Source organism: Eutrigla gurnardus (assembly GCF_963514095.1).
Source record: "Eutrigla gurnardus genome assembly, chromosome: 22".
Lineage (NCBI taxonomy): Eukaryota > Metazoa > Chordata > Actinopteri > Perciformes > Triglidae > Eutrigla > Eutrigla gurnardus.
Window position 1 is genome coordinate 16,606,527 of NC_139933.1, and position 13,608 is coordinate 16,620,134.

A 13,608-nucleotide genomic window follows, 5' to 3' on the forward strand; every position below is an offset into this window, starting at 1 on the left:
AACTCCCAAACATCCGCCGCCTTAAAGCAGAGCCCTCGTAATCGCGCGAAAGGGGGTGAGCGGCCAGCACGCCCCTGGAATCAGACAAACTCCCAAACTGACGAAGATAGGGATCCGTGCGACCCAATCGAGAAGCTGATAAAAACGATAGCGCTATGGCGTGACTCGACCCAACCATCACTAAACTCCCCCCAGAAGCCTGGTAAGAGACGGCGTGGGGATACTGAGCATCACCGACATGCCCACCAACTGCGTCGAGATGGGCATTCACACAGAAGTAGTAGGAAGCCCTACTCCGAAATTCTGTCCCAGTCACGTGAACCAGCAGTGTACAAACATGACAACTCAGATAATGACAGCGCCTCTGACATTTCCTCTGTTTCAGGCTACATGGAGCGTTACAGCCCTGAGCCACAACATAGTAAATATGGCTAACTTAAATCTTCTCCAGGAGTAAACCAAACGACCACTAACCCCTTCTCCTTTTCCTCACTTTCCTTTTCCTCCTTCGTTCCGTTTCATAGTTGGGGCGTGTCCTGTTTTGAAACTACCTGAGTGTAATGACAATGTTGATGCTTGTGAAAATTGTGTCTTAGCAGATGTTTGATATAGGTTAGACGGTTAGAAATCTCTGCCCAGACCGTAGAAATCTCTGCCCAGACCGTAGAAATCTCTGCCCAGACCTTGCCTCAATCTCTGCCCAGACAATGCCTCCATCAAAGTCATGGACTTTAACCTGAATGAACTGTTTAACCTCTTTTCCATGGAATATACAGACTGTTTGGACTCCCACGTGTTTCAAGGAATACATGGACGGTTCGGCCCTTATGTTGCTCCGAAGGTTGCGTCCCACACCTCAACCTTCAGACCAAAAGGGGGACTGTTGGGACCTAACCGTTAGGACTACACAATGCGGCCTACAGAAGCCCACACATGCGGCCAGGACAAAGGGACAAAGGGGATTAAAAACTACACCGCCATTTTAGTTTCACATCTCACCCAGGTGAGAGATGCGACACCTCACAACCATCCTATTGGCTGACATCTTCAGGGAACCCCGGGGGGTCCCCTGGAGCGGCCTGAGCTTTATAAACCGAAGCCGCCCGGAGAACATTCTCTTATTCACTCTTACTCCGACTCCTACTCTGACCTCTTCCTACAACCGGCGCAACACCACGTTGCAACGGGAGGCGACCCCCTCCCGCAGCGCACCGCTGCAACAAGAGGAACCAAGCCGGTTCCTGCCGTCCAGCTACCAGACGCTGTCTGAAGTAAGCTGACTAGATCGCCAAGCCGCGATTATATCGCCGTCCGTGGAAGAAAGAAACACGGACTGTTTTCTTTATTTGAGTTTGATCAACGAGAGGAAACCCGCTCCGCTCTCGTCTGGACGAAGCCGACTCATCACGTCCCCCGCTGACGCCGGGGACTCACGAACCACCGCCGTTACGGAACGCCGTCATCGTCTTACGCAACGATACCAGTAAGAGGCTATCAGTCTGGGCAGAGACACAAGTGATAGTGTAGGATATGCTTGTAATTCTTGTTAATGTGTTTTAAGTTCTGATCGCGGACCGCCGAGTCCGTTGGTTCATGTGCTGCTGTATTTGAATACTGATGTGTACCACGCAGCTGGGTTGATTTCTGTAACAGTGTTTTCGACTAACCTCCGCCATATTCGCGAGCTCAGAAAGCCTCTACTATCAGTTAAAAGACCGGTCTCGCGGAATAAACGCCAGTTCATTCACGCGAGCCCGTGTGATAACGGCACGCTTTCTGTCCCTCCGAATATCGCTGGCGCATCCTCTCTCTCTTTGTTTGTGCCCCGCTAACACACACACACCGCACACACGTGTCCTAAGCCAGCTGTTCCCGGCGGGCGCTAGGGACATAGCTACATCTGGTGGCTACATACGGCTATCTCTCTCTCTCTCTCTCTCTCTCTCTCTCTCTCTCTCTCTCTCTCGCTACTCCGTCAGACCTCAGTGGCTCCGCCCCTGACCGCTGCGAGGAATAGCTCCACCTCTCTCTCTCTCTCGCTACCCCATCGAACCTCAGTGGCTCCGCCCCTGAACGCTGCGAGGAATAGCTCCATCTGGTGGCCGCACATCAGCTATCTCTCCCTCTCTCTCTCGACACGCACGCACGCACGCACACACGCACACGCACGCACACACACACATACGCACACACACACTCCACGTGTGTCTCTCCTTCTGTTTAGCTTAGTTTTGTGTGTTAGGTAGTTAGGTAATAAGGCTTTGTTAATTGCAGTGTTATTGATTGTGATCATTATTACTGATTTTAATAAATCTTATTATGTTATAACTAGCGGTCTCTTGTGCTTGTTGTGTATATGTCACTGGATAACAGCAGGTTGTGAAGGCTAGTGCTTGAATTTCACGCCTTTTTAATTGTTCGATTGGTTTTGTACTCCTATGCCAATGATCACGATGATTGGCATGTGAGTATAAAACCTTCATATTGAGACTGAATACAGTTTTAGGTTATCTTTTCCCTGATCCCAGGGTGGTGCCCCGTTTATTCATGATTATATCATGATAATATATTAAATATAATTATTAATACCGATAATCATATTGATATTGATAGTTAACTGTTGATAACCAAATCTGCTCCTGCTACAACCCCAACAGTGGGCAGACCTTTATCTCTCCCAGCTAGCGATAGCTGACCGTAGGCGACCCTTTGCCTCCGTCTGCCCCGGGATGCTTCCCCTTTATTATTCCTCAGATTGTCACTTAAGCATGTGGACTCCTGAAAAAGCAGACCAGTGGTCTGCTGTAACTCAACCTGTAACCCCAGTAAATACAAATATGTTCTCAGACATGCATTAAGGCATCTGCATGATTCCCAAGCTTCACACAGCCGTTTGATTTCATCTCAGTATGATATTAAAGGGTCGGTTTACCTATAGTACGGAGGAAAAACATTTTCTCACTCACTGCTCAGCCATATTACTTTTGTGATTACCAAACCCAAATCTTCATTCCTTTTAGCAATACCGTGAATTGCCTCCCCAATAATAATATTCATGCCACACCCGCACAGAATTCATATTGCCTTGAAAACGCCCAAGGGATTCACAGGAAACCATGCAGCATGTAATCCAGCATCACTCTCTCATTGATACCGGACCCACTAAGCCCTATTAAGTTGCTGATGCAGACAGGACATTTCCTGCTCAGCTGCTGCTTCACATTAAAAGGGTTCAACCGGCGAAACTCAAGGTGGCTTTTATTGTGAAGACGCCACACTTTCAGAGTGCTGAGAAAACGTTTCTGTTTAATGTATGGGAGACTGCTGCCTTTAAAAAATAAAGTTGCTTTTATAATTTGTAGGGCTGCACAATTAATCACAATTTAATCAAACTGTGGCCTTCTGCAATTTTCATTGTCGCAGGATGCACAATATGCAATTATTTGAATTATGTTTCAGTGAAAACGAGAATTACTCATAATAAAACTCGGAATAAGTCGCCCACTGATAATTTTGCAGTATCAACGAAAAAAGTAATCGCACTTTGATATTTTTTCAAAATGGTTCAGTCCCATTAATTGAGGGAACTGTCCTATTAAAATTCACTTGCAGAGACCTAACTATAATGTAAAAACCCTAATATGCACCGATGCTACCAGGGGTAAACTTTCTCCTCATTACTGTATGTAATTAGGATTCAATTTGATCCATCATCACAGCCTAATGTGACTCTTCGGAAATGCAATGAATATACATCAACATTTTATTATTTGTCTTTGCACCTGAAAGCTGTGAGCTGAGTTTATTATTTGAAATGAGCACCAGCGTATTTCCAGCAAGTGAATAATTGATTATTGAACTGTCTCTGTTGGAGCCCAGGCCTCTCATTATGCATACTGTTGAACACAAACGGTACACATGCCATAGAGGAAGCACACACACCTCCATAAAAGCCCACACGGAGAACCTAAAACCGGTGTTGTGCTCATCGTTCCAGTTCCGAACTGTACATCGGGACGTGTGGGTTTGTTGTGTATTGTGTTAGAAAGTGTGTAGGTTTTGGCTGCTCGGCACTGTGTTTCATAGAAATGCAAAGCACTCTGCAGCTCCAGTGAGTCTGAGTCATCAAGCTCCTTTACTGTAGATTAGAGGAAGGAAGGAAATTAGAGAGAAAGGAGGAGAGAGAGCAAGCAGAAAGTGGGTCAGACATCTGAGAGCCAGGCAGTCCTTTTTCTGCACTGGGTGTCAAGACATTATCCAATTGCACCTCTTTTTCTTCTTCTTTTTCCTGCTTTCTCTCGCTGTCTGTCTGTCTCTCTCTTTCTCTCTCATGCATTTGTTTTTTTGCTCCATCCCCACTTTTCCCCGGCCAAGAAAAAGTGCAAAGAGAGGGGAGTTATTATGCTTGGCATGTCTGCAGAGGACGGGCTTTAATTTGGACACGGCCCAGCCGATCAATCTCCACATTGGCTCAGTTACAGCACTCTGTGTGTGTGTGTCTGTGTGTGTGTGTGTGTGTGTGTGTGAGAGAGAGAGAGAAAAAGTGTGTGTCTGAGTCCACATGTAACAGCTAAGCTTTTAAAGTATGCAAACCAGCAGATTGCTCTCACAGTAAAGCACACTCTGGATTAATCCTGTGTGGAAATGACTTATTCTATACACAGAGCCGTGGCGGCACAAAGAGTTGGCTTAAACGTGGAATGAGCATTAATGGAATACATCTGTAACAAAGTCAAAATAAAGGGAATAGAGTTGATTCTGTATAAGGCAGTGTGCGTCCCAGCAGCAGCTGAATGGCCGCCGTGGAAACGTGGAGTCCCGCAGGTCCAACATGAATGATGTTGATGTGTCGGGAGCTCTCTCACACTCAGACCAACACACCTGCACTCTGATTTGCACTTTAATAACTCGCCGTGATTTGCATAAAATGCAAATGCATGGATGTGATTCAGCGGGTGGTTTTGGCAAAGTGTCAGTGATCCTGCAACGTTTCCTGTTCGAGGCCTTCCTCTGGCATCGAGAGCACTCAGCCCACTTCTGTTAGAAAGTACTGGTTGAATGCGTGACAGCAGCTCTCAGGAACAGACCTGTGACCAGCATCCAGTGACACCCCACACAGCAGGAGCAGTTTTTACTGATGGGAAAGCAGAGAAGTCTCATACTTTTTTGTTTGAGAATTCATCCATGAATCCTTTTGTCCATAATATAGTTGTTGTAGCGGATTTGATGATGTGTGAATATGTTATGTTGTGTATGGTTCAGGCATGTAAGTAGCAGTGATGCTCGTCCACCTGGGCATGGATCACAGAGGCACGCAGTTTTTCAACTGTTCATCCGAGATGTTTTCTGTTCTTCTCCGCATGAAAATAAAGGTAAAGGCATGCGTCATGGCAGACCTCATCTTTTGCACAAGGACGCGTTGAGATCACTCCAAATTCCCTCAAGTGGTTTTGTGGTTAGATTGCCATTACGATAGTTATAACGACTGGTTACTACTCCCACAGGACAAAGGGACATCATCAAATGTCTTATTTTCATCCAATAATGTAAAAGCCTAAAAGACTGTTTACAAAAACAGAAAAAAAAGTTGCATTTTTGCTTTAAAACATGGCGATTCATTTTCTCCAGCTGGATTAACTGATTAATCTACTAATTGTTGCAGCCCTAAAGGAGAAAAATACAAAAAAAGGTGAGACAGCTCACAACAGGAACGCCACGAAAAGCATCCATACGCAGTCCCGTTTCATTTTGAAAAGTAAAACATCTTTCTGCTGTTCATAAAACGAAGCTTGTGACAACCAGCTCTTTCGTCAGACGTCAGATTTGTCTAAAAAGATGAACAATGGTAGCAGTCTAGTTTTGGGGAGACGCTGTCACCTTACAAGAGAGCTTTTTCTTTTATTGCAAGGATTAGGCATCACAGGCTGCCGACCAAACTGTGTTCAGTGTGACTGGCATGACGATTAGTTGGACACACTCTGTGAGAGTGGCAGGAGGAGATGCTGAGCAATACTTGATTAAGTGTGAAACAGATTTGCCCAAGAAAATAGAAGTTTCCACATGAAACGAGCAGACAGAAAATATGCTGTCTTACTTTGAAGGGGATGATTGCAGAGCAGATGAGGCTTATATAAATACTGTATTGACCTGAATATGAGTGTTATTTAGACTTTTAGACTCATTGATATGACAAGGTGGAGAATGCAGCGTCCCCTTTCAATGAAACGCAGTGTTAATGGTAACAAATTGCGTTCCAGTGCTCTTTCAAACTCCATTTGAGCGTTTCAAAGAGAGTTGGCATCAACTGATTCAGCTGTTCGTCCCCATTGATCTCTTCCCTCCTATAAAACCGATACGCCGGGAATTTAACCGTTGGCACAGTTTGCTCAATAATGTGTTGTGTGCAACTCGAAACGGACAATCCTAGTATTTCAGCCACACCGTATTAGGAGAGATCTCTGTCCAAAGTATCTCATAGGTTTAATCCATACATTTGATCATTTGTACTTTGTCCTGTTTGTATCTCTTCCCGGGAGCTGCAGATGGAAAGTAGCCAGTATCTGGTACACTTTCATTGTCCTTGACAAATAGATGAAAGTCTCAAGACTTAGCAAACAACACACACAGCCTTTATGCTAAGCTAGGCTAACGATGTCCAACCAAAAAATCAAAAAAACGTATTGATAAAAATGTCCAGCTGTTCCTTCCAACAGAGTGTTGTGTTGCGGTTGTTTCCGGCCTCGGCGCAGCAGGTTTCTGTAACGGTATGTCTTTCTACCACCAGGGAGTTGACAGAAAGCCAATGCTGTCTTTGAAATTGAAAACCATCCCTTTAAGTAAATGCTGATGAAGACAATCATCGCATGTCGGCCTCATGCACGTGAACTGTTAGATTCCTGGGGTGAAGCAGGTTGACGTTGTTCCTTTTCTCATATGGTGATTAGGGTCACAGTTGTAAATGGGCTTCAAGGAACAGCATATTCTCTTTTTCTTCCGTGCTGTCGTATCATGTCGTATCAGTGCGTTACGCTGCAGAATCATCAAGCCTCTCTTTTCTTGATGCCGGAGTGCAAAGTCCACCTTCAGTATGCAGCCGTCCTCTCTTTCCTGTTAGTACATCCTTGTCTTACTAATGATGTTCACTTGTCGTATTATTTTACACCACAACAGATGTTAAAGGCAGGGTGCAGAATAGGCTGGATATCATTTGAATGTTGCCACACTGTTAATGATAAAAATACCCGAGATATGATACCTCCTATACGGTGTTGGGGTTGTGACACTCGGTGCTGACTTATTACCGTACGCCTCCTACTTGTTAACCCGTATCTCTCTCTGTCTGGTTCAAATAAAGCTGAGTATATACTGTACATGAGCTTGAGTGCTGCCGGGTTGAACCCTGACTCCAAGCAGCTGGCCCTCTTATCTGTCCCGCCTGTGCCGATGCATTATTTATCCCTCCCCGAGTGGCTGGGAGCTGGCTTAGCATATGGATTAGCCGGAAAATGAGATGTATGACCACACTGAATCGCCATAGCTGGTAATGAAAACAAACTGGTGGTGTTTCTTTAAACAGGAGTGCCATAGATCTGAGTTAGGGAAGAGGTCGTGCCTTCTTGGTAATTATGCACAAATATATAAGATATATAACCAGACCTTTCCAGGGCATTGTGTGAAAAATGAAAAGCCAGGCTTGACTGCCTTTTAAAAGGGAGGCAGCATATATACTTTGGAAACGATCCCGGTGAAGTGATTACTGTAGCCAGGACGACATTTACAGTATTTCAACATTTCAGTGCATTATTTGGCCTCGGGGAAGCTACACCAAAAAACAGCCTTTATCTACTTTGATTTGTGGGATAGTCGTGTCCCACCAATCTGATGTCAAAGGGCCAGCAGTTCTCTCACCGTGTCTTTTTGATAACGCCGCCGCCGAGCAGTCATGTTCCCGCTCATCCGAGGCGAATTATTTCATTATCTTCTCAATGCAAGATAGGAGCGGCCCCCTGTGTGCCGCCTGCCAAGTCGGCTGGAAAGGTGAGAACGTGGTGGCGCTACTTGGCTGAAGGTCAATCACACAATGATTCAACCTGGAAACATGTGTAGGTCTCAATCAGAGCTGAGAAGCTGCTCATTAAATACAGTTTGAAGATGTTTTAGGCTTTAATTCACAAGCGTTGACTCATGGGGTAACAGGAAAGTTGACTGAGCCTGCTCAACTTGTATTGGAGCCCAGGGGGGAAAGGGGCGGGACTTATATTAGACTTATATTTAGGCAGAAAAGTAAACTCATATTTCGTTGAGTGTGGGAATATTCAGGTTTTAAGTGGGGAACATGCTGTCATGAGCAGACAGGACAGTGGCTACACACACACACACACACACACACGGATGACATTTCATGCAGACTTGGGGTCAGATCTGAAAGAAAGACATTTCAGTTGCAGCCCTGATCTCACTGTTCTTGTGTCCATTTCTTAATTATATTTGCTTATACAAATTATTTCTTTAATTTGCGTAAACGGTGTGTGTGTGTGTGTGTGTGTGTGTGTGTGTGTGTGTGTGTGTGTGTGTGTGTGTGTGTGTGTGTGTGTGTGTGTGTGTGTGTGTGTAATAACAGTGAAGTATTATTCCGTTTGCCTTTGCACTGCCAGACGCTTAATTGAATCCAATTCAAAGAAGCAGGTTTGGTCGTGCTCACTGAAAGATGATTGGTTGTGATGCAGAGTGAAATATAATTAAGTTAAAGGGTGGCATGTCAGGTATTCTGTTCATTTCGACGTTGATGTTCCTGCACAGGAATGTGGAGCATGCGAGCAAGCGTGGAGCATGTGGAACATCCACGTTCACAGCTCTCGTCTTCACCTTGAACGCTGTGTGTTGAGGCGCCACTGCTTATTATTCACATTTGCTGCCAGGATTTTGACACCTTGTGTGGAAGTACAAGTGCTAATGAATCCTGTCTGGTTAATATCACATGAAACCTTTTCTTGAATTAGTCGATAATGAGTCTCGTTGCATGAAGAGCAAAGTAACCAAAGGGATATGTGTAATACCTGAAATGTCATTCCATCGATGCATTCCTGAACAGAGAGTGTTAAAGGTTGAGGAAGGTTCATCATACTATACACTCCCTTTGATTCCTGTGGCCAGCCTCAGCCTGAGGTTAGACACCTAAAGGATTAGACTACTAAGCCTTTTAGTGGTAAGCTGGTCACATGAAAATCTAACATCGGTTTGCCTAGACAAGAAAACTTTGCACCTCCTTCGGGGATTTTCCTCTCTTGAACTCGGAGACTCCTCCCATGTCATCCCGGACTCGGCAGTACACGCATGCATCAGTGGCCATGTGGATTTCCATGTGCAGAGCTATCTGTAGGATTTGGCTAACTCCTGTCTCCCTTCGTAAGCCTCATCACTCACCGGTGTTCGGCTGCATGGATGTTTTTACCTTTTTTTTGTTGGCAAACATGAAGGAATCACAGGTTTTCTGTTCTGATTACAGAGTTCCCTGAGAGCGACGTTGGGGACGAAAGCTGGGATGAAATTTAAAGCGCCGACACCGAAGTGAAGACAACTGACCACCGAGGTAAGAAATGCTTTCACGGCTTTGTGCACGCCCCTTGACATGTTTTGTGTCTCAATAGTCTTGTTTCAGCACACACTTAATTAACTGTGAAGCCGCATCAATGGGAGCTGCGAGTGTATAGTTACGGTGATACCTCCATGGAGTCACAAAGTCAAAAGACTGGAGGTGGGGTCGGTTTTAATTTTCCCTGCTGGAACACAGTGTCTCATTTCCACAGGTGCAGATATCAGATACTGTATGCATAGTACATCTGAGCTGTACAGCACATATGTTCAGCTCACTCACACGTTTACCAGCTTCTCATGCTTTTGGCCTGTTGGAAAATGAGCCAATCCGAATCTCTCTGCCACCTGAACGGCATGACGGTGTCGCCCATAAACGGCCACACTGGTGTTCCACCAGCCGTCATTTACAAATCAAATTGCACGTCAGAAAACTTTGCATTTTCTAAAACTCTTGCTTTGGCATGAACGCGCCCCCCCTTTTGAATGTGGCTCATGAAACTTTGAATGTGAACACAATTCATGCTCTACTGTGTGAACCCCTGCGTCGCCTTTGTGCAGCAGGGTTGAACACGTCCACTTCCCCTCGTTCATGTTGAGTACTGAGTAATCACTGACGAGGCAGTAACTGGACTGGACTTAGCCTGGTGCTGCAACATTTTTTTATTGTTGCTGGTTTTACCTCTACATCTGCTGGCAGCAGGCCAGCGTAGCATCGCATAGTTCACAGCCCCCGAGCTGCAGCCGTCAGCGCTCCTCCTGAGGAGTGTTATCTCCAAGACTGTTGAACGTGCACTTTCCCATCCAGAGGGGAACACGCTGCTCCCGGAGGCGGCCGACCCCTCTGCTTCACTGCAACGCTCACACTCACTCACCATCCTGTTTTTCCACATTCCCGCATCTTCACGACTTTTCGAGCCCCAACGCTGCAGCAAGCATCGGCAGCGGGATGATGCAGGTATTGTGGGGTCGGGGGTCGATAGCGGTTTATTGATCTGAATGCGTCACCCTAGGTGAAATGATTGATGAAATGGAGATTCTGATGATGTGCTACAATCTGTGAGGTCCTTTCACCAGTCTGTTGGTGCAAAAACACCCCTGATTTATGATTTTGGATAGCGGAGCTCTGTTCTCTTTGGCCGACTACAAACGCATTTTCATTTCAGCCTTTGGCAAGAGACTTAGAGCCTGAACTTGTTTCTCTGGCTGCACACCTGCGAATGTGCAGGCGTGTTTTTCTTCCACTTCGTCGAGCTGTTTTTTCTCGTCTCTTCTGCACCTTTTCCAACAAAACGAATGCACTTCAAAGTTCCTGCCAAGCTACTGATAAAAGATAGTGTTGAAAGTTGTAAAATGTTATTACAATTTTACGGAACGCAATTATTGATGTTATCAACAATCAAATGTTAGATAGTACAAAATGGAGTAAAATAGATAAAGTACAAATAATGAAACGGAAAAGATTAAAAACCACTGCATGGAAACCGGCTTAATAGATAATCTTCTGAACTTATCAGACTGTTCAGGCTTTTCTATTGTTTGTCTTTACTCACACACTGATTATATCCACATTACTGGGATTATTCATCACAACTCTCATTGTGTAAACGTTGTGCGGTCAACACCACAATATCCACATGTAAGTATTTAATCATAATATTCAGATATTTGATTTCCTCCATATGGTCCACCCCTCGCTCTGTGACCTACGACCTCCCATACCACCCGTCTCACAGCATCCACATGAATCAGCTGCCAGGATCTCCAAGCTTCAGGGGAAAGTGATGAGTGATTTGTGCGTTGGCCCAAGATCCAAAACAGAACCTGACTTTATTTTCACTGCACTCTCTTTCCTGTTGTGTGTGGAGTACAGAGCTACTTCTTATTAGCAATTAGCCTTTTTAAGGGGCGAGTGCATGAATCACAACAAAGTGGCTTCTGTCAGAGGGAAGAGAGGTGAGCGTGGATGCTGCACATCCCGCCCCTGAGCTTCTCAGGTGGAGCGGAGAAGGAGCTGAGCCACTCCCCGCCCATCTGTCATCCTCTTCGGGGGAAACACTCTGACACACAAACACAGGCGAGCACACACCCTGAGCACACACACAGAATCGAATGGGCAAATATGTAACATCCACGTGCACACAGACCAAAACAAACACACACACACAATATAGTAAATACATTTGAATCATAGGCAGATGATCTCTGAGCCCTGCTGCCGTTTCTCTGAGCAGGGAGCAGTGTGACGGGCTCGGAGCCAGCGGTTGAATTACTTTTATTCTCTGATGCTTTGACTCACCACCTGGTTGGGTAATCCCGGCGCTCGCTTTTGGACAGCTCCCGTACTAAACCTTTCATTTCAATTTGAGTGAATTGAATTTCTCAGATGGCCATTCAGGCCGCTGCCTGGCACAAAGCTGCAGGAAGATCTCCATGATGGCGTGCACAAGAGAGACACGGTGACATTTAACATGAAACCATCACAGTCGGACGGATGTGCACGCACAGCGTTGCTATATTAATGCGGCCTCCTTTCCTGTTCCAGACATTTGAATAAGCATTTTTTATTGGTAATCAATAAACTAACTTAATAACCTGCCTTGAGGCTCTCTGATGTCTAGACAGAATATTGTTTCAACTCCAGCCAGGGATTAATTTAGAAAGACTGTTACCAAACTGCAAATTACATTTCCAGGAACCGAGGAAACAATAACTGAACTATGCTAATACATGAATGAGTTTGTCTGCGTGTTGCTCAATTTGTGGCTGGGTTGATGCCGTGAGGTGGCTCCTACCTACCAGCCAGGGCCCGGTTTCCCAATAACGTCCACTCTTAGCGCGCTACGAAGACTCCTACGTTATGACTTACCAAAGTTGTTTACCTCTATAGTCGTGGTTCCCGAACGGTCTCTTAGGAGTCTTCTTAAGAAACACTCCTTACGTCGTACGTACACGGCGCTGTCCAGAAAGAAAGTGCTGAAATCGATTGCTCAGAGTTCGATTTTCCATTTCATGTGCAGGTGCATGACAGCACTATATTATAAAATGTTGGCTATTGCAGTGTTTGCGAACCATGGTCGTACACCATGTACTGATTTAAAAAAAGATATAATAAATATAGAAACAGCGGAGGAGATTGAGCCAATTACAGCCTTAATTACATGCGTATTTGTTGCTGTTGTAGTCGAAACTTATGCAATATCCACGTCGGTCTATATATCCATGGGATTGAAGTTGATCCTTATGAAACTATGTATTCCAACGGCTCCGAGGACGGCGACATCTTTGGTTCAGCACGAGGATACGTTGTATCGCTGCCACAGTTTTGCCACCGTTCACAACCATCACCGACGTCCATTTATGACATTTTTTAATTGTTTGACGATGTGCCAATTTCCCAAATTGCTTGCAGGATTGTGCATGCCTTGACTTTGACACTGTAATATACCTCGGCTACTTCTGAGGTTGAGGCTTGGCCTTGTGATCGAATGCATGCACATTTTATTTTTATTTTCTTCATGAATGACTTAAAACCACTGGTGAAACACAACACTGGCAATGTGCAGTTTCATGCTGAAACATCATTACGGTAGAGCTAAGAAGGCTCTAAGAGCGCTCCAGACCACTCTTAACAACGTATGACGTACGAAAGAGATTCGTAGCAAAGAACGTTGCGGGAAACACGCAAAATGTTAAGTAGGAACTCTAAGTAGGGGTTACGAATGACGTAGCGTTAAGAAGGCTTTAAGAAGGCTCTGGGAAACCGGGCCCAGGAGTCTTGGCTGGCCACTGCCGCGGTGGAGGCGTGGCACTGTCATGGAGGCGTGATGCTGTCGTGGAGGCGTGACGCTGTCGCGGAGGCGTGACGCTGTCGCGGAGGCATGACGCTGTCGTGGAGGCGTGACGCTGTCGTGGAGGCACGACGCTGTCGCGGAGGCGTGACACTGTCGTGGAGGCGTGATGCTGTCGTGGAGGCGTGACGCTGTCGCGGAGGCGTGACGCTGTCGCGGAGGCGTG

General features: G+C 45.6%; 1 protein-coding gene across 2 annotated transcripts in view; it reads left to right on the forward strand.

Annotated features, from left to right (window-relative positions):
- The window catches only part of LOC311032780 (thyroid hormone receptor alpha-B), a 130,088-nt gene that overhangs the window by 18,023 nt on the left and 98,457 nt on the right, over positions 1-13,608 (forward strand). For both annotated transcript variants that reach the window (XM_084039815.1, XM_084039817.1), the window contains exon 2: positions 9,506-9,589. The gene's annotated coding sequence lies outside the window, so the exon portion shown is untranslated. The remainder of the gene's footprint in view (positions 1-9,505; positions 9,590-13,608) is intronic.